Here is a 22,038-nt window from a genome sequence, read left to right as displayed (position 1 = left end):
TCCTACAATTTTCAAACAGAGTGGGCTTGGCAATAGACATCCCTGTGGGAAACTGAATCTGGAGATGAAACAGAGGGTAGAATCCATGTGGTTGGTTATAGGCCTTATCTATGAGTATATACAAAGTAAACTTTGGGAATAAAGATATGTTTTAGGAGGCTTTGAGGGTGACTGAAATTTCAGTGACAGCAAGATGAGGGGGACAATTGATATAAATGGGCTATTACTACTAATGTGACCTGGGCAGCAACTTTGTGTGATTACTATGAATGATGCTTTCTACAGTTGTGTTCTAGGGGTGCCATTCTGCCGAAATCTACATCATATTCTATATTCATATTATTTTCTAGAGATATGGTTCTGTCTGGAACAGTGCAACTGCTCATGTCCATGAAATACGACCCAATTTTAAGTACTAATTTGGGTTACCCTTAAGAAACACCTTACATGTACATATCAATTTTCCTAGTTTACAATATATTTTCACATGTATAATTACATTTTTATCTTTTTACCGTCACAAACTCTATTAGGTAAACATTATATCATTTATATCTAATGGGAAAGAAGTTCAGGAATTATTTTGCTATTTCTACCATAATATATTGCAATAGCACAATTTCTAGCCCACAGTAAGTGCTCAATAAACATCTGATAACCATGGACTTATTCATGCATAATATAAACCTATGAAAAATATATGTTCAAATAGAGATTTAATTATGATAAAATAGATGTTTTAGAACTTCATGTATGTGATAACCATATTCATGGTCAGCCACACAAGTAAGAAGAGTGGAGAGCACCTGTGTTTTTCAATTTGATGAAGATAAAAAAGATCCCCAGGGTTTCCAAATTGTACCACACTCAATTGCAAGTAAATGATACTGTACTTTTTTTTCTTCTAGTAGGACTGATAAGGGAGACAGAGTTAAAAAATAGCTTTCCCATTTTAAGATTAAAATCCATTCATTCATTCAACAAATACATATTGAATGTTTACTATGTTCAAGTTTTGTTCTTGATGCTGAAGAATTGTCATTGGAAAAAAATCCCTGCACCTAGAGACCTAAGATTCTGTATTTAATTACTTTCTCTTAGGGTTTGCATTATAGTGATTTAACTTTGGAAATCATCATGTAGTTAATTTCATAGTTAAAGATAACATATGAGTCATACTTGTCTTCTTGCCAATGGCAGAATTCCAACTCGAACTGACTCTAAAGGAAAAAAAAAAAAGAATTTATTGGATAAACATTCCTGAGTACATGAACTCATATTGAATCAAGAGGTCTCTGTCTTTCCCAGTATTTATTCTATTTTCCCTTGCATCGGCCTTGTTTGCTGGAAGGCTGTCTACACAGGGACTTCTAGACCTCCAGGCTTACATTCTACCAGTTTAGTAATCCCAGGGAAAGGACATCTCTTTCTTAATGAAAGTCTCAGGAATTACTGTTGCTGGTCATAACTGGTCTCTACATCCATTCATGGATAAATCACTGACATCCAGGCAATGGCTGCATCTCTTATGCCATTGGAGGGACTTGTCTCATCTGAACAACATAAACTCCTAATAGATTGAAAAAATGGTGTTTTGTTACCAAAAAAGTGGAATTTAATGATGCATACTGAAATTAAGTGACATTACAGTGAAATTAAGTGACTTTGGAAACAGAGCCAAATTGGGTCTTAGATTTCTGAGTTCTAGGCCAGAATTTTTCAGTTGTACTTCACTGTCAGTTTTTATCATGGAGAGTAAATAAGATCATGAGCTTAATTGTTCTTTGAAAAAGTAATAATGTGCCGAATAAATAGCTATTATACATGATCCCTAGGCAATAATCTTAAAAGTTCCAGATGTCCTGATTTAATTTGTGCATTTAAAGTGCATTCAATCTGAGTGAAAGTATTAGTAAAGTTATTTGGAAAATATGCTATAATTAGTGGATTTTTTATTCAATAGGTCTTGATAATGACTACTTGAAGATGATAATAATCTTCTGTACTAAGACAATGAAAAGTTCTCTCTAAAGTAAAGACTGAGAAGTGTTTGGGCAATGTTTCCATTACAGTGGGGCTCCAGGGCTCTCCCATAAAGCTCTTTAAAATGGCTCTTTACTTGGTCCCTTCACTCAACTCCTTCCAGGCTGAGTCCTAATGAACTTCACTTTGACTTGGAAACTCTCTTCTCAATTCTCTGACCTACTTTTCTCCTAGGGGCAAGTATTACTCTCTTATTGCTTCCCCAAGAAGAAACATATGTCTTATCTTTTCTAAAAATATTTTTTCTTCTTATATGGCCTAGTAAGTCCAGATTTGGAAACATCACAAACCTAAAACCAGTTCTTCTTTCCTTGAGGAAAAGGGAAAGCTTAATATTAAAAATTTCTGTAGAAGTGAGAAGAAATTCTGTGTTCCATTCTTTTAACATAACAAAGCAGAGAAAATACAGTTGCGTTTTCGTGTTAAGACAGTTTGAATCATTTATGTTAATAAGTATATGTTATAATTTTTTTGAAAATATAAGTAATTTTTCAACTATAAATTAAGAGGTTTTTAAGAAATATGTTGGAAGTTTAACTTTCTTAACATAAACATGTCCTTTACAAAATATTTACATAATCCAAGTTCATTAATCTAAAGGGAATATTTACTTGAAAAACTGGTCTTACTATAATTAAACTTTGGCAAGCTAGAACTTGGATGAAGTATGTAATGGAGTCCTAAATATTTAGAACAGAAAGTGACCTTAAAAATTGTCAGATCTCTCCAAAACATTTTATAGGTCAAGAAACTATTCAGAGTAATGATTTATCTAAGTACATAATTACAAATATCAATTTTCTGTTCAAGTTTGTTTCAAGAATATAACAATTACCTTTTGGTTGTTTTATTTGTTAGCATGTTGAATTTTTTCCGATAAATTATTGAAGATGAAATCACTTCCTAAAAAGTGCATATTGTATATAATGAAAAAACTTCAGTGTTCCAGAAATTGTTTCCTTCATTATTTTCCAAGAAATCATCCCATAGCCACACCATTTATGAGAAACAAACGCATAAACTCCATATTCCGTGAAAGCTGGAAGAGCAAACACTCAAAATCCAAAATAAATGGAAAAAATGTCCATAGAAGTGGATATTCATCAGGGAAGGCATGCAAACAAGGGTGGAAGTAGTTCAAAGATACCTAGCAGATAACGCCACATGTGTAGCTCAAGAGGTCTAGCAAAAAATTACTCTTTGAAGAAAAAGCAAAACACTTCAGGTAAGGTGCAAAAACTGAGTATCTTCACTGCTACAATGGCATCAAGAGGGAATTGGCTAGAAGCATATGACACAGGACTAAATGAGAAATTATATCTACAACTATAATCATAGGAAACCATTTGCTCTGTGAGAACAAGAAGGAAAAAATCCTTGCTTGAAGGGGTGGGGAAAGTACTATACTGTTGCCTACTATCATTGGCAAAGAGTAAAGTCAAATAACTCAAATTAAAAATCCTGGATCATAGGGGCTCCTGGGTGGCTCAGTTGGTTAAGTGGCCAACTCTTGGTTTTGGCTCAGGTCATGATTTCAGGGTCCAGAGATCGAGCCCCAGGTCGGAGTCTGCTTCAGATTCTCCCTCCCTCTCCCTCTAGCTTACATGTACATGCTATCTCTATATATGTATCTCAAATAAACAAACAAACAAATAAACAAACAAACAAATAAATAAATCTTTTTAAAAAATCCCGGATCATAGGAGAATCTCTGGTTAGCCTAAAACACATCTTTACACCAATTGAAATATAAACTTTCTGCAAAAAAGTAATTCATAAGACAAGAGGAGAGAGAGGATAAGATAGTGTCACCATTGGGCAAACAAAACATAGTAGCCTAAATATTTCTTCTTGGATTGTAATAACTAAGAATTATAACCATCCAGTAATAGTGAACCCACCTTCTGAAGACCCTCCTTACTGAGAGGTTTTTAGGCAAAGTGTTGAAGGTGTGTCCTGGTTTCTCCTTACTGCTTATCGTAAAATGCAAGATGAAAGAGATAAGTTGAAGGAAACATAACTTGAAGATTTGTGAAATTCTATCCATATTGCAAAAAATAGAAAGTGGGTGGAACAGAATGGGTGGTTAGATTCTAAGCAAGAGAAGGACTCAACATGCCATTGCTAGCTTGAAGATGCAAGGAATTGGGAGTGCAGACTTTAGGAGTTGAAAATGACCTATGACCAACAGCCAGAAAGAACATGGGGGCCTCAGTCTTACAACCATGAGGAACTGAATTCTGCCAATAAGAATGAGCTTGCAAGCAGATTCTTCCCCAGAATTTTCAGATAAGAACCCAGTCAAGCTGACATTTTTTAACAACATATTAATTATTCAATCAGAAAATATTAGGAACATAAAAATATAATATGGGATAACAAAAAAATGAAAGAAAAAACACAATAGAAATACCCATGGATATGCAAATATAAATTAGATTTTTAAAAATCTTTAAAATAACTATATTTGGGGGCGCCTGGGTGGCTCAGTCGTTAAGCATCTGCCTTCGGCTCAGGTCATGATCCCAGGGTCCTGGGATCGAGCCCCGCATCGGGCTCCCCGCTCAGCGGGAAGCCTGCTTCTCCCTCTCCCACTCCCCCTGCTTGTGTTCCCTCTCTGGCTTTCTCTCTGTCAAATAAATAAAATCTTTAAAAAAAAAAAAACAAGAAAAAAACTATATTTGCCATGTTTAAGAAAATAGATAAGCATACAATATAAGTATAATAAAAAGACAAACTGGAGAATTTTATTAGGAAACCACAGACATTTAAAATCAGTTAAAATTCTAGATTTGAGAAATAAAATACGTAAAATCAGAAACTGTTGCTATTTTGGTTTAACAGCAAACTACAAACAACAGAAAACAAAATTAAGAATTGACAGAAAAATAATAAAAATATACAAACTGAAGGACAGATAAGTGAACTAAAAGGACAAATGTAAAGCATTAGATTAAGGTGGAATAAAGTGAAAAGTCTTACAGAAGTTTAGTTGGAAAATCAGAAGGACAAAAGCAAGAGAGTAGGACAGAAATAAAAGTTAATGAGCATACATTTTAAAAAACTTTAATAAATCCAGATTCAAAAACCTATGAAACCCTTAGCAAGATAAATATAAAGAATAATAAATCTAGAGACATCATAAGACTGCTAAAAATCAAATCAGAGGCAAAATTTTTTCCTCAACTTTATTGAGGTATAATTGACAAATAAAATTTGCATGTATCTTAGCTACACAAAGTGATGATTTGATATCTGTATACATTGTGAAATGTTACCACAATCAAGCTAATCATCAAATCTGTCACTTTACATAGGGGGTGTGTGTGTGTGTGTGTGTGTGTGTGTGTGTGTATCAAGAATATTTAAGATCTACTCTCTTAGCAAATTTCAGGTGTCATAGAGTATTATTAGCCATAGTCACTATGCTGTACATTAAATACCTAGAATTTATTCATATTATAACTGGAAGTTTGTACCCTTTGGCCAACATTTTCCCATTTCTTCCACCCACCAGACCCTGGCAACCACCCTTCTACTCTCTGTTTCTATGTGTTTGACTTTCTTGGATTCCACACATAAATGAGGTAATATAGTATTTGCCTTTCTGTATCTGGCTTATTTCCTTTAGCATAATGTTCTCCAGGGTCATCTGTGTTGTCACAAGTGACAGGATTTCCATCTTTTTATGGCAGAATAATATTCCATTGTATCCATATACCACATTTTCTTTGCTCATTCATCCATCAATGAACAAGTGTTGTTTTCATATCTTGTTTATTGTGAATAATGCGGCAATAAACGTGGGAGGGCAGGCCTCTTTTTGAGGTACAGATTTCATTTTCTTTGCATATAATATCTAGAAGTGGGATTTCTGGATCAGAGGGTAGCTCTATTTTTAATCTTTTGAGAAACCTCCACACTGTTTTCCATAATGGCTGTACCGATTGACATTTTCACCAACAGTGTACCAGGGCTCCCCTTTCTCCATATTCTTCCCTACACTTGTTATCTTTTGTCTTTTTTATAATAGTCCTTCTCACAGCTATGGCGATATTTCATTGTGATTTTGATTTATATTTCCCTCAAAATTAATGATGTTGATTAGTGATAGATTGGCTCCAGTGGTGGGCTTCTGTTCCCAATAAGCTGTCATTTTCTGTATGCTTCTCTCACCAGTTTTGGGGGCAACAGTTTGTCCTGTGACCTCCATTCTATGATGGATTTAGGAAATTTTGTCATTTTTCAGTTTCTTCAACTTTTTTCTTGTTATGAGGATAGAAATGATGGCTTCTAAGTTCTTTACTCATCAAAGCTAACTTTGAAAGTCTTCATCTCTATTTTTGAAGGATATCTTTGTTGGCTATAGAATTTTGCATTAGAATTTTGTATCATTTTCTTTCAATCCTGTAAAGATATTATAGATTATTGTCTAGTTTTTGAACATTTTTACTAAAAAATAAGTGTCAGTATTCTTTTGAAGGTAATGTATTTTCTTCTATTTGTGTTTAAGATTTGCCTCTGACAAATCCACCAACCTCAATCTAATTGCATCTCCTATCAGTCCTGTGACCCAGCTACAGGCCTGCTCAGCCATGGTCCAGGGAGCAATCCTGCATGTTCAGGAACCCAGCAATAGGTGTGCAATAGGCACACCCATTCATACCCCTGGAGTCAATAACATGGGAACGCAATTCCTCAATTGCAGGAGGCTCAGTGTGGACTAGCTTGAGAATTAAAAACTCCAGAGGTCCCAGCCTTCTATATGTTTTGCCTCCAGAAACCCTACTAGATTCTCATTCTGAAGAACGCAGAAAACCTTCATGCATCCAACAGGGGATGGAAAGAAACCATTTTGAAATAAGCCTAGAGTATTCTTTCCTTCATTACGTTCCTGTAACAAAGATGAGGCCTCAAAGTGAACTACTTTCCTGAGGTATTATCTGGCATGGGGAAGGGAAGCCCCCTGTAGCCTTCCTGTCTTACCTAAGGGGGGATGAGAAGGCAAAGAAGCATTTGTGAAAGTCATATCTCAAGGATATAAGCACACTAAAAGGCCAAGATCTAATAATAGATTTAGAGATTCGTTGCTTCCCCGAACATCTATATCCACATCAATGGGGCATCTGTATAATAATAGATGATTAAAACTGAAAAAAAACTGCAAACCTTAGACTGTATTTAAGAAGTCACTACAGAAACCCAAAGATAACAGAGGAGACAAACACAAATACACCAGAGGAGATTTTAGTCTCTGACATAGCTACAACAGATAGTAAACACAGCCTAACTTCTAGTCAGATAAATAAAACCTCACATCAAAAGCCTATTTACCTCAGTTCCTTTTACCTGGAACATCATACCAAGCTTTAAACAAAAAGTTATAAGGCATACTAAAAGGCAAAAAGGAAAATTAAAAAAAATAAAAAAAAACACTGTTTGAAGATACAGAACAGCATTAGAATCCCACATATGGCAAAGATTTTGAAATTATTCCATCTGTGATTTAAAATAAATATGATTAACATGCTAAGATCTCTAATGGAAAAAGTGGACAGTATGCAAGAATAGATGGATAACGTAAGCAGAGAGATGAAAACTCTATAAAAGAATCAAAAGGAAATTCTAGAAATCAAAAAACTAAAGCAAAAATATAAAATGTAAAATTATAAAATTTCTGGAAGATAACATAGGACAAATCTAGGTCACCTTGAGTTTGGCAGAATTTATTTTATTTTATTTTTAAGATTTTATTTATTTATTTGAGAGGGAGTGAGAGAACAAGGGTGGGTGGGAGAAGGGGCAGAGGGAGAGGGAGAAGCAGGGTCCCCTCTGAAAACCTCAGAAGCTACTGAGTGAACAGTAAAAGAGACACATTATATCAGTGTAATTAATGTTGCTATAAACAATGAATCAAACCAAAAATCAGTAGTATCAATATTTATTTCTTGAGGACTCAGTTTTGTCATTAGTAGAATAACTCCAAGGAAAACACTGTTGTTTCTCTAAAAACAATCCTTATAAATAATATTTAATTTAATTCAGTCTAGTGTTCCCATGACATATCCATTAGAAGCCACTGAAAATTCAGAAATTGGGTAAAACTATATTAAAATAACCCCTGAAGCATTTGTATGTGCTTCAAGGACTACTACCCTTAATTACTCTATTAACTAATACCCTTATATATAAGTTTTAAGACGTGACTTCAACACTATTAATGCTGTAGTTATTGGCTTAGTTATTAGCTATTTTCTGCCTGACACTCTATCATCTTTGTCTAGCTGGCTTTTAAATTTTGATAAATTTATAAAAACCTATAATGAACACAACATAAAATTCAGATTCTACACTAAGAAAACCCACATTGGTAGCTATATTGATCATCTTTAGCAAATTACCCTAAAACTTTTCAGCCTAAGCCAACAAATGTTTATTAAATTACAGTTCTCTGTAGGTCAAGTATCTGGCTGTGACTTAGCCAAGAGCCACTGGCTCAAATTTATCACAAGGTTGTTCTCAAGCTGTCAACTGTGTCTGTGATCTTATCTGAAAGATCCATCACAGGGAGGGAGTTCTGCCTCCAAGCTCACTCATGTGGTTGTTCACAGGACTTGATCCCTCAACCCATAGGTTTATCTACATAGTTGTCATATAATATGGTGGCTGACTCTCTCAAGGGTAAGCAATCCAAGAGAAAGTGTGAGAGACTATGTCTAAGACAGAAACTACAGTCTTTTTATAAGCTAATCTTAGAAGTGACATTCCAGCACTTCTACTACATTTTATTTAATACAAGTGATACAGTTAAGTCAAGCCTACACACAAGAAGGACTTACACAGGGCATGGATACTAGGAAGCAAAGATTATTGGGGACCATTTTAGAAGTTCTTTATCCTAGTGCTTGCCATATCCTCTTAGATGAGACTTAACATCATACTAAGTCACATTGGGATATTGTGGGTGTCATAATTGGACAAAATCAGAATGTGAACATTATAAACTCTTTTAAATATTATACCTAAGCTTATTGAAGGGTTTATAGAGGCAAGTAAAAATTATTACTGTTAATCTTGAAGAAATAGAAATTAAAATGAGGGGTTCTGGAGGAAGGCTACAAGAAAATGTTCTATATTTTAAAAGTATGCAATAAATATAAAAGTTTCCTAGAAACAAGATACTGAAAAGCGTGACATTGATGTTTCTCAAAATATTAAAAGAATTCAGTAATAATAACAGGGATCACAAAGAAACCATCATGGGTTCTCTAAATAGAAGCAGAGAAATCTGCCTCTTCTCTTCCTCCCCCTCCTCCTTCTTTCCCCCCCTTCTTCTTTTTCTTCTTCCTAAGATGATTGAATATGCAATTAATAATAGTATCATTATTGGCTCTACTACTGATTAAAAATACACCAATTAACATTGATTAATTACTGATACTTTCTCAGGCTCTAATAAAGTGAAAAAAGTTAGCTCTCATCAGTACTCTGTCAAATACTTTTTATTAATAAACTCTAGGAGTCCAAAATTAAATTTTCAGGTGATACAGAGTTATGTTGCAATAGAAAAATTAGTTTTAAAATGTTAATGGATTTGAACAATGAATCAAATCAAAAGTGGATATTAATAGAAGTGAAAACAAAATTTTTAAACTAGCTTTAAACTAGCAATTTTATTACAGGAATGTGGCTGAAAAAGTTTTATGAAAAATGTATTTTGGTGAGCCAGGTTCGCTATGAAAAAAACAGAAAAGTATTGAGAAAATCATTTCGTTGACTTATAAATTAGACATTAGGAAGCCACTGCTGTCGCAGGTCCCTAATATTGTTGCAGAGAACGAATGAAATGTCCTGCCCCAGGAGAAGAAATCCAGATGTGAGGGCTGAGAGAGGGACTGATCTTTGATCTGGATCAATGTTTCTCAAAGTTTTTGATCTTGGGATTCCTTCACTCTTAGAAATCATTAAGAACCCCAAAAAACTTTTGTTTACAAAGGTTACATCTATTGATATTTATTTTATAAGAATTTTAAAAAATTTATTATTTCATTTAAAAAGAACAGTAATAAACCTACCATATGTTAACATGGAGAACCTTTTTAAAATCAATAATAACCATTTTTCCAAAACAGGAGAAAACATTAAAGAGAATATTGATATTATTTTATAGTTTTGCAAATCAGCTTACTATCTGGGTTAATAGAAAACACCTGGATTCTCATATCTGCTCTTCATACAATCTGTTGCAGAGTATGTTATTTTGGTTTAAATATATGAGGAAAATCCAGCCTCAAACACATATATTGTTAGAAAAATGAAGAGTATTTTAATAGCATTGTTATGTAATTAAGAATATTTTTCTTTGTTACTATGCCAAAACTAGACAAGTGGTACTTTCTTAAAGGTTAGTTGTAATTTGGAAACTGAAACCACATCTTTGAGTTCTATTACACTAAAACCCATTGGTCCATCTTGCGTTTTGAATGTATCTTTTTTTTCATGGATTAGTCATTTGGAAAATGTTGTTTCATTGAATTATGCAGATCTGCCAGTAGTGACATATTTCTTTTCAAAAATACTAAAAGTTAAATCATTCATTTTTGTCACTACTAATCTCATCAGAAAAGTCTCTGTTTTTGGAAGCCATCAAGCTCATGATGATAGTTGTCTGTTTTCCAAATTTCTAATGTTTTACTTCAGAGCTCAAATTTTATCATTAACCATTAAGTTCAATTGTTGTCTTTGAAAGGGTAGATTTGTTTAATTCATATTGAAGGAAACATTTATTGAATATTGGAGATTGAACAAACATACTTTGGTCTTCTATAGTTCTTTCAAGTAAAATGGTGTATCATACACACACACACACACACACACACACACACACACACACGGGCTAGATCTGCTCACAACTCAAACAACTGCACTGCTTCTACTTCTCCTCCGGATGACCATAATGATTCAATTTGAATAAAAAGGCTTTATGCATACTTTCCATTTCATCATATAGAATATTGAAAAAATATTGCTAGAAGGTTGAAATTTAATATGTTTTTTACTGCTCAAAGATATTCTTAAATTGAATTTTCTTTCTTTTTCCTTCTTACTTCAGGTTTGTTGCTGTGAAGAGTTTAATGATGACTAGCACTGTTAGGTGCCATTACTTTGACTCATGCTTAAGGGCCTGAAGCTTTACGTGCCATTGCTTTTAAACTATATGCCATCACAGCAAAAAAGGCAAATAGCATCTTAGCATCATCAGGAAATTGTCTTATCCTCCTGGATGCCCCTGGAACAGTATCAAGGTCACCTAGATATCTATAGACTATACTTGGAGAAGTGTTAATTTTTATTTTAAAATTATGAAGACTTAAAGACTAATGCTGCTTTTGTACTGTTGGGTAGAGTATTTTTTTATTAAAGTAGTCAATAACAAAGAAGCTCAGAGCATCAGGCTGCAAATTTGGACTTTCACAAAACAAATGTAACACATCACATTGGTCCAACTTAATTTTTTATGTTTTGGGAGTGATCATGGAATTAGTGTCAATTCAGGACTGTTGTAAGCCTGGAATTCTTGCTTGAAGAACTGGGGAAAGTTGTGCAAGTATCTTAACTCTATAATGGTCTGAATGTGTATTTTATCTTCATTATATCATTCAATGGGGAACAATCAAGAAAGATTTAGACCAAGCTACTTATCTTAATAAACAGGAGATGGTTTTCAAGTTTTATTAAACTTTTTGCAATTTGTGGTAGAGAATAAATTTGTAGATATAATCTCTAGAGCCATAATTATATTTTCATTGGTTTTGGTCTTTGCTCTGATTTAGTGGGGCCTGGGGAGACCACCAAAATTGTTCAGTATGCTATAGCTCCAATGGTAGGAGATTCTATCCTGTTGACTAAAATGTGAATTAATTCACTGCAGTCATGGGGTGTTCACCTGTAGTGCAAGGCATCTAGGTCTGCATTATAATATAGACCTTTTTTATTAATGGATAATAAGAAAAGAGAATTAAGTTTTTCTCATATCTTGTTTCATGTATTTGTCTTGATTCCTTTTGATTCAATACATTTGAAAATTAATAGCTCTATAGTTTAAACTATTATTTTATGAGATTTTTTTTTTTCTTAGTTCACCTGCTTATACCCAACCAGCATTTTTGTGTTTGCATGTCTTTTTTAAAATTTAGGAGGTAATCGCTATCAAACACCTTTTTTTTTTATTTTATTATGTTATGTTAGTCACCATACAATACATCATTGGTTTTTGATGTGGTGATCATGATCCATTGTTTTCGTATAACACCCAGTGCTCCATGCAGTACGTGCCCTCCTTAATACCCATCACCGGGCTAACCAATCCCCCCTCCCCCCTCCCCTCTAAAACCCTGTTTGTTTCTCAGGTCCATAGTCTCTCATGGTTCATCTCTCCCTCCAATCCCCCCCCATTTTTCCCTTCCTTCTCCTAATGTCCTCCATGTTATTCCTTATGTTCCACAAATAAGTGAAACCATATGATAATTGACTTTCTCTGCTTGACTTATTTCACTTAGCATAATCTCCTCCAGTCCCATCCATGTTGATGTAAAAGTTGGGTATTCATCTTTTCTGATGGCTGAGTAATATTCCATTGTATATATGGACCACATCTTCTTTATCCATTCATCTGTTGAAGGGCATCTCTGCTCTTTCCACAGTTTGGCTATTGCGGACATTGCTGCGATGAACATTGGGGTGCATATGGCCCTTCTTTTCACTACTCTGTGTCTTTGGGGTAAATACCCAGGAGTGCAATTGCTGGGTCATAGGGTAGCTCTAGTTTTAACTTTTTGAGGAAGCTCCACACTGTTTTCCAAAGTGGCTGTACCAACTTGCATTCCCACCAACAGTGTAACAGGGTTCCCCTTTCTCCACAACCTCTCCAACATTTGTTGTTTCTTTCCCTGTCCATTTTTGCCATTCTAACTGGTGTAAGGTGGTATCTCAGTGTGGTTTTGATTTGGATTTCCCTGATGGCTAATGATGATGAACATTTTTTCATGCGTCTGTTAGCCATTTGTATGTCTTCTTCAGAGAAGTGTCTGTTCATCTCTTCTGCGCAGTTTTTGACTTGATTATTTGTTTTTTGGGTGTTGAGTTTGAGAAGTTCTTTATAGATTTTGGATACCAGCCCTTTATCTGTAGTGTCATTTGCAAATATCTTCTCCCATTCTGTGGGTTGCCTCTTTGTTTTGTTGACTGTTTCCTTTGCTGGGCAGAAGCTTTTTATCTTGATGAAGTCCCAAAAGTTCATTTTTGCTTTTGTTTCACTAGCTTTTGGAGATGTATCTTGAAAGAAGTTGCTGTGGCCGATGTCAAAGAGGTTACTGCCTATGTTCTCCTCTAGGATTTGGATGGATTCCTGTCTCACATTGAGGTCTTTCATCCACTTTGAGTTTATCTTTGTGAATGGTGTTAGAGAATGGTCGAGTTTCATTCTTCTGCATGTGGCTGCCCAATTTTCCCAGCACCATTTATTGAAAAGACTGTCTTTTTTCCATTGCATGTTTTTTCCTGCTTTGTCGAAGATTATTTGACCATAGTGTTGAGGGTCGATATCTGGGTTCTCTATTCTGTTCCATTGGTCTATATGTCTGTTTTTGTTCCAGTACCATGCTGTCTTGGTGATCACAGCTTTGTAATATAGCTTGAAATCGGGCAACGTGATGCCCCCAGCTTTGTTTTTCTTTTTCAACATGTCCTTGGCGATCCGGGGTCTTTTCTGATTCCATACAAATTTTAGGATTGTTTGTTCCAGCGCTTTGAAAAATGTCATTGGAATTTTGATCAGGTTGGCATTGAAGGTATAGATGGCTCTGGGTAGCATAGACATTTTAACAATGTTTATTCTTCCGATCCATGAGCATGGAATATTTTTCCATCTTTTTGTGTCTTCTTCAATTTCTTTCATGAGTGTTCCTTAGTTCCTAGAGTATAGATCCTTTACCTCTTTGGTTAGGTTTATTCCGAGGTATCTTATGGTTTTTGATGCTATTAAATGGAATCGTTTCTCTAATTTCTCTTTCTACAGTTGCATTGTTAGCATATAAGAAAGCAACTGATTTCTGTGCATTGATTTTGTATCCTGCCACATTACTGAATTGCTGGATGAGTTCTAGTAATTTGGGGGTGGAGTCTTTTGGATTTTCCACATAAAAGTAGCATGTCGTCTGTGAAAAGAGAGAGTTTGACTTCTTCTTTGCCAATTTGAATACCTTTTATTTCTTTTTGTTGTCTGATTGCTGTTGGTAGGACTTCTAGTACTATGTTGAACAATAGTGGCGAGAGTGGGCACCCTTGACGTGTTCCTGATCTTAAGGGAAAGGCTCTCAGCTTTTCCCCATTGAGGATGATATTCGCTGTGGGTTTTTCATAGATGGATTTTATGAGCTTGAGGAATGTTCCCTCTATCCCTATACTCTGGAGAGTTTTAATCAGGAAAGGATGTTGTATTTTGTCAAATGCTTTTTCTGCATCAATTGAGAGGACCATATGGTTCTTCTCCCTCCTCTTATTAATGTGTTCTATCACATTGAATGATTTGCGAATGTTGAACCTCCCTTGCATGCCAGGGATAAATCCCACTTGGTCGTGGTGGATGATCCTTTTAATGTACTGTTGGATCCTATTAGCTAGGATTTTGTTGAGGATTTTGGAATCCATATTCATCAGGGATATCGGTCTGAAATTCTCCTTTTTGATGGGGTCTTTGTCTGGTTTGGGGATTAAGGTAATGCTGGCCTCATAGAATGAGTTTGGAAGTTTTCCTTCTGTTTCTATTTTTGGAAACAGCTTCAGTAGAATAGGTATTATTTCTTCTTTGAATGTTTGGTAGAACTCCCCAGGGACTCCATCAGGCCCTGGACTCTTGTTTTTTGGGCGGTTTTTGATCACTGCTTCAATCTCGTTACTGGTTATTGGCCTATTCAGGTTGTCAATTTTCTTCCTGTTTCAGTCTTGGCAGCTTATAGGTTTCCAGGAAGGCCTCCATTTCATCCAGATTGCTCAGTTTATTGGCAAATAGTTGTTGATAGTAATGTCTAATAATTGTTTCTATTTCCTTGGTGTTAGTCGTGATCTCTCCCTTTTCATTCATAATTTTATTAATCTGGGTCCTTTCTCTTTTCTTTTGGATAAGTCTCGCCAGTGGTTTATCGAACTTATTAATTCTTTCAAAGAACCAACTTCTAGTTTCGTTGATCTGATCTACTCTGTTTCTGGTTTCTAATTCATTGATCTCTGCTCTAATCTTAATTATTTCTCTTCTAATGCGTGGCCTAAGCATCGTTTGTTGCTTTTTCTGTAGTTCTTTAAGGTATAGAGTTAGTTGGTGAATTCGGGATTTTTCTATTTTTTTGAGTGAGGCTTGGATGGCTATGTATTTCCCCCTTAGGACTGCCTTTGCAGTATCCCATAGGTTTTGGACCGAAGTGTTTTCATTCTCATTGATTTCCATGAATTGTTTAAGTTCTTTGATTTCTTGGTTGATCCAAACATTCTTGAGCAGAGTGGTCTTTAGCTTCCAAGTGTTTGCATTTCTGCCAAATTTTTTCTTGTGATTGAGTTCCAGTTTTAGGGCATTGTGGTCTGAGAATATGCAGGAAATAATCTCAATCTTTTGTCGGTTGAGACCTGATTTGTGACCCAGTATATGGTCTATTCTGGAGAAAGTTCCATGTGCACTCTAGAAGAATGAGTATTCTGTTGTTTTAGGGTGGAATGTTCTGTAAATATCTATGAGGTCCATCTGGTCCAATGTATCATTCAAAGCTCTTGTTTCCTTGTTGATTTTCTGCTTAGATGGTCTGTCCATTGCTGAGAGTGGAGTATTGAGGTCTCCTACAATTAAGGTATTGTTATCAATATGACTCTTTATTTTGGTTAACAGTTGGCTTATGTAGATGGCTGCTCCCATGTTGGGGGCATAGATATTTACAATTGTTAGGTCTTCTTGTGGATAGACCCTTTAAAAATGATATAGTGTCCTTCTGTGTCTCTTATTGCAGACTTTAGTTTAAAATCTAATTTGTCTGATATAAGAATTGCTACCCCAGCTTTCTTTTGAGGTCCGCTGGCATGGAAGATGGATCTCCATCCCTTCACTTTCAGTCTGGATGTATCTTTAGGTTCAAAATGAGTCTCTTGTAGACAGCATATGGATGGGTCCTGTCTTTTTATCCAATCTGCAACCCTGTGCCGTTTTATGGGACCATTTAGGCCATTCACGTTGAGAGTGATTATTGAAAGATATGGATTAATTGTCATCATGTTGCCTGTGAAGACGTTGTTTTTATAGATTGTCCCTGTAAATTTCTGTTGTATATCACTCTTGGGGTCTTTCTCCTTTTATAGAACCCCCCTTAATACTTCTTGCAGGGCCGGCTTAGTCGTCACTTATTCTTTCAGTTTCTGCCGGTCGTGGAAGCTCTGCATCTCTCCATCCTTTCTAAATGAAAGCCTTGCCGGATAAAGTATTCTTGGCTGCATGTTCTTCTCATTTAGTACCCTGAATATGTCTTGCCAGGCCTTTCTGGCTTGCCAGGTCTCTGTGGATAGGTCTGACGTTATTCTGATGTTCCTCCCTCTGTACGTAAGGAATCTCTTCCCCTAACTGCCCTTAAGATGGTTTCCTTGGTTCTAAGACTTGCAAGTTTTACTATTACATGCCGGGATGTTGGCCTGTTTTCCTTGATCTTAGGAGGGGTCCTCTTTGCCTCTAGAACTCGGATGTTTGTTTCATTCCCCAGATTAGGGAAGTTCTCAGTTACGATTTGCTCAAATACATCTTCTAGTCCTCTCTCTCTCTCCACTCCCTCCAGGATTCCAATTATTCTGACATTGGAACACTTCATGGTGTCACTTATTTCTCTGATTCTATTTTCATGGATTCTGAGTTGTTTTTCCCTGGCCTCCTCTTTTCCCTTTTTATCTATTATATTGTCTTCCAGGTCGCTTATTTGCTCTTCTGCCTCAGTTACCCTAGCTGTTAGATTATCTAGATTGGATTGGATCTCATTGATAGCATTTTTAAGTTCTGCCAATTCACCTTTTATTTCTGCCCTTAGAGATTCTATGTTGCCATTAATTGATTTCTCCATTCTAGCCATTGTCTTCACAATTGCTAGCCTGAATTCCATCTCTGACATCTTGGTTATATCTGCAACTATTTGTAAATCTGCAGCATAAGTCATAATCTCTGAGTCTTTTCTATTTTGGGGGCTCCTCCTAGTCACTCTGTTGATGGGTGTTTGAGGGAATATATAGAGTCCAAATTATTGACCAGAACCCAAGCAAAATGCACCTGTTTTCTTGGGACCTTAGGGTTGCTGGCCTCTTGTTTTCCCAGCCTGTCTTCTGGGGGAAGGGCCTGCCGCGCTGGTACTCAGGCAACCCTGTTCGGGGGGAGTTGCCCTGCCCCCCTGTGGTGGGGGATGGGCTCAGCGGGAATCAGTTTTGGGGGCTTTTGTTCTCTGGTGGCTTTCCCTGGCAGCTTTCTGCATCTCTTCCACTACTCAGAGCAGAAGAGACCGTTTCCAACCCTCTGCCTCAGAGCAGAGAGACCGCAGTCTGTTCTTCAGTGAGCCCTCCAGGCCACACTGTCTCCGTTTCTGTCCATGCTGCTATAAACTGCAGCGTCCTGTGTTGTGCGCCCCTCCGCAGCGCTCCCAGTCCTGCCTCCAGGTTGGAGCACATCTCTGCCCTTTGTGCTTCTAAAACCGCTAGCCGCTCCCAGTTCGTGTGCAAGTGACCCCGTCGCTCTGCGTTTCCGACCAGGGGGCTGCATTTCGCGAGCGTGACCCCACCGCTCTGCGTTTCCGTCTCTGGGGCTGCCCTAAAGTCCTTTCCCCGCCCCTACCGGTCTGTGAGTCTGTGCCCCATCGGCAGTGTGCGAGGCTGTCGCTCACCGGCAGTGTAGGATCCCCATGGCCAGGCACCCTCCTGCTGCCGTTTATCCTCCGATATCTGCCTGCGGAATCACGGCTCCCCGCTTCGTACCTCAAAACCAACTGCCTGTGATATTCTGTGTGTAGAGATCCAGATCTTCTTACATCTCAGGCTGGTTTCGTGGGTGCTCAGAGTGGTCTGGTAGATATTTAGCTCAATTCCAGGGACCAGTTGAAATAGTGTCCCCTACTCCTCCACCATCTTTCCCCCCAGTTCCCAAACATCTCTTAAATATGGAGTAGATAAGCTTACAAGTAGTCTGAAATTATCTCATAAGAGAATATATGAAATAAATAACTAGAATTCTCCACAGAGAAAGCTGAAGGGAAATATCAGAATTTTATTTAAAAATATTGAAATAGGGTGCCTGGGTGGCTCAGTTGGTTGGGCGACTGCCTTCGGCTCAGGTCATGATCCTGGAGTCCTGGGATCGAGTCCCGCGTCGGGCTCCCTGCTCAGCAGAGAGTCTGCTTCTCTATGACCCTCCTCCCTCTCATGCTCTCTGTCTCTCATTCTCTCTCACACAAGTAAGTAAAATCTTAAAAAAATAAAAATAAAAATAAAAATATTGAAATATTTGAGATTTTGTCCTATTACAGAGATCATATATGAAAGCAATAGCGGGAATTAAAAGATATAGTTTGGGCTTTTTTAGTAAACATTATAGTAATGAATATATGTGAAAAAAATGTAATCAGCTTTGTTTCAAAAACCACTTTCTATGTGCTTTATGTATTAACTGATTTAATTCTCACAGTCTAGAAGTTAAGTATTTTTTTAATCTCTGATTTTTTAAATGAGGACATTGAGATACAGAAAGAATTACTAATTTCCCAAGATCAAATAGCTATAGACGTAGTGGAGCCTGACTTCAGGATCAGGCAGTCTGATCTCAGAAGTCTTTAAGTTTAACCCTCATGCTCCTTTTTTAAGGAAAAATTGCCTGGAAGTGACAATGAAACACTAAGAGAATACTAACAAGATTATCTCCTTGTCCAGAGATACATAAAGTATGGGAGAATGAACATGCTCTTTCCCTTAAGAAAGCTTCAGGGAGAGAGAAAAAAAAAAAGGGGTCTTGGCCTCAGGAAAGGACAGGAAAGGAGAATTCTGTGAGGAGTATCAGGTTCAAGCAGGATCTCTTGCTAATGAACAGGGGTTTTAGCGATCACCGTTGAGGTGGTTGAGTGGAAGCATAGGTCAGCATGTAAAAATATCAGTTGTGTAAAATGTACAAGGCTGTGAAGCACGGTACTATTAACTGGCTTTGTAGTATCAGGGTGAGTGGAGATCTGTGGACACCTAGCAGTGTACAACACTTGCTTAGGATTCTAAGGAGAATGTTTGAAGAGCTGGATTGTTGATCCTGAAAGGTTCCTTCTCTGATGACTGGGGAATACCCCTCTTAGATAAATCAATGCCTAGTACATAGTTGCATGTTCTATTTCTAGTGGTTTGTTTGTTTGCTTATTTGATTTTATTATGTTTCTCTTTTAAAGTCCTGCATTGCTGTATTTCTTTTTTAATTATATGGAAAATTAAATAAAGGTAATATATAAAGATGATATAATTACAAGGATACAATTAATACACATATGGCCACTATTCAAAAGTTAAGAAAAAGTTTTATATTTACTTCAGATTATTTGTTCTCTTGTTTCAAAGAAATAATAAATCACAGATGAAGCTGTAGTACTCTATGTTCTCCTTATTTATCTCATGTTTTTTTTTTTTTCTTTCTATCTCTAGAGGAAACCACTGTTGGGTATTTTTTTATTTGATTTGAGTGCACACTCTGTTTTTACATTAACTCTATATAAAGGTACTATACACTTCATTAAAAAAAACTACTGTCGTTCGTTAAAATTTTTGCATATTTTATGTGTACTTTTACTTTATATCACAGAAAAATTAATTAGATAAGTACTGTAATAACTTGTGGTTAAAAACTGTTAAGTTGGGCGCACCTGGGTGGCTCAGTCGTTAAGCGTCTGCCTTCGCCTCAGGTCCTGATCCCAGGGCCCTGGGATCGAGCCCCGCATCAGGTTCCTTGCTCAGCAGGGAGTCTGCTTCTCCCTCTCCCACTCCCCCTGCTTGTGTTCCCTCTCTCACTATCTCTCTGTCAAATAAATAAATAAAATCTTAAAAAAAAAAAAAAAACAAGTTAAGTGGAAGAACTCTAGGGAGAAAATTATAAAATATTATTAAAAATCATCAAAGGAGGTTTGAATAAATGAAAATATATTCATGTTTGTGAATAATCATTTGATAATAATTATCAAAATATTAATGCCCAATATTGAAAGCATTAAATTTTCCCAAATTAAAATATAATGATAATATAATTACAATCAAAATCCCAATATCTTTTTTGGAGGAGGAATCTTGATAAATTGATGCTAAATTCTTATAAAAGTGTAAAATTCACATCATGATTACTCAATACAGTTCTGAACATAGAAAAGATATTGAAGGCAGTGAGATGTTCTCGTAATAAATCTTTGACTATGATAATGTTTCACTGAGGTAAACATTGACGGTTGTTTTTCAAAGATATACATGGCAACGTGGTAAAAAAAAAGAAAAATCAGTGAGGAAGGATGTACTATTTAGTAAACTGCATTGAAGTAAACCTTCTGTAGGAAAAAAAAATAGATTCCTCTCTCATATTAGGCATAAAATAAATTCCAATTGTGGTAAACATCTAAAATGATATACAGATACTTATTAGTGTTGAAATAATATATATATCTTAGGACACTTAGGATAAAGAATGGTATCTCAGCAAGATACAAAACAGAAATCAGAAGGAAAAAATTAATATATTTGATTATATAAAATATTAAACATTTTTACAACAAAATATTACTTAGGCAAAGATAAATGAAAGGTTGGGATAAGCTGTTTTCCACAGATATAATAGAGAAAATATTAGTGTCGATAACATAATAATAAAAAAAGTAAGGAAATAAGCGAGAACATGTATAGATATTTCAAAGAAAATAAAATACAAATGTCTAATAAACATATGAAGAGCTGCCTAACCCAGGAGTGATCAGAGAGATGCAAATTATAGCAACAAGATACAAATTTACACCCATAGGAAGGGGGAAAAATGTTGAAGATCTAAAATATGAACTATTTATGAATATATAAAGAAGTAGGAAATCCTAAGCACTGTTGATCACAGTATAAACCGTAACAACAACTTTGGAAAGCAACTGACAATTTTTAACAGTGTTGAAAATAAGCACACTCTATATACTCAGATATTTATGATACAGAGAAATTCCTCACTTGTGTACAGAGAGAATGTTTAACAGTATTGTTTCCTGCTTTCTCAGTGTTCTACTGGGGCACAAGTGCTTAGTGTCTCAAATACCACATAGGTTTTGATAGAATCAAGATTCCTGCTACTGGTATCTGAACTTAAAATCCCATGGGCCCAGATCCATTGCCAGTCTATGCTGTGTGTATCTTTAAAATGTACGATGTGTGTGGGCACTTGGGTGGCTCAGTCGTTAAGCGTCTGCCTTCAGCTCAGGTCACGATCCTAGGGTCCTGGGATCGAGTCCCACATCAGGCTCCCTGCTCTGCAGGGAGCCTGCTTCTCCCTCTCCCACTCCCCCTGCTTGTGTTCCCTCTCTCGCTGTCTCTCTCTGTCAAATAAATAAATAAAATCTTTAAATAAATAAATAAATAAATAAAATAAAATGTATGATGTGTGTATCTTTAAAAATTTTTAAGCTATTGCTGGCTCTGAAAAAAGTATGAATTTACACTGCTATTTTAAATGGAAATTCAAGCAATCAGATTTTACTTAATTTTAATGAAATAAGCACTCTCTAAAATATTTGACTTTAGAACAGACATAGCCCTTTGTCATAGTAAGACTTTTAACAAATAGCATTTATTCAGAGATTACAGGAAATATGTTGGACATTATTTCTCTGTATGAATTATGAGTGAGTTTGATTGCATGTAACAGAAACCTTGATTAATATT

The 22,038-nt window shown here is 36.1% G+C and overlaps 1 long non-coding RNA gene across 6 annotated transcripts in view; it reads left to right on the top strand.

The window, feature by feature from the left end:
• LOC118520346 (uncharacterized) overlaps positions 1–22,038 on the top strand; it is a 593,589-nt gene that overhangs the window by 330,501 nt on the left and 241,050 nt on the right. The window lies entirely within an intron of this gene.

Source organism: Halichoerus grypus, chromosome 1 (genome assembly GCF_964656455.1).
Source record: "Halichoerus grypus chromosome 1, mHalGry1.hap1.1, whole genome shotgun sequence".
In the NCBI taxonomy this organism is placed as follows: domain Eukaryota; kingdom Metazoa; phylum Chordata; class Mammalia; order Carnivora; family Phocidae; genus Halichoerus; species Halichoerus grypus.
Note: the sequence above shows the minus strand (reverse complement) of the source record. Positions and strands in the feature narration are given on the sequence as shown.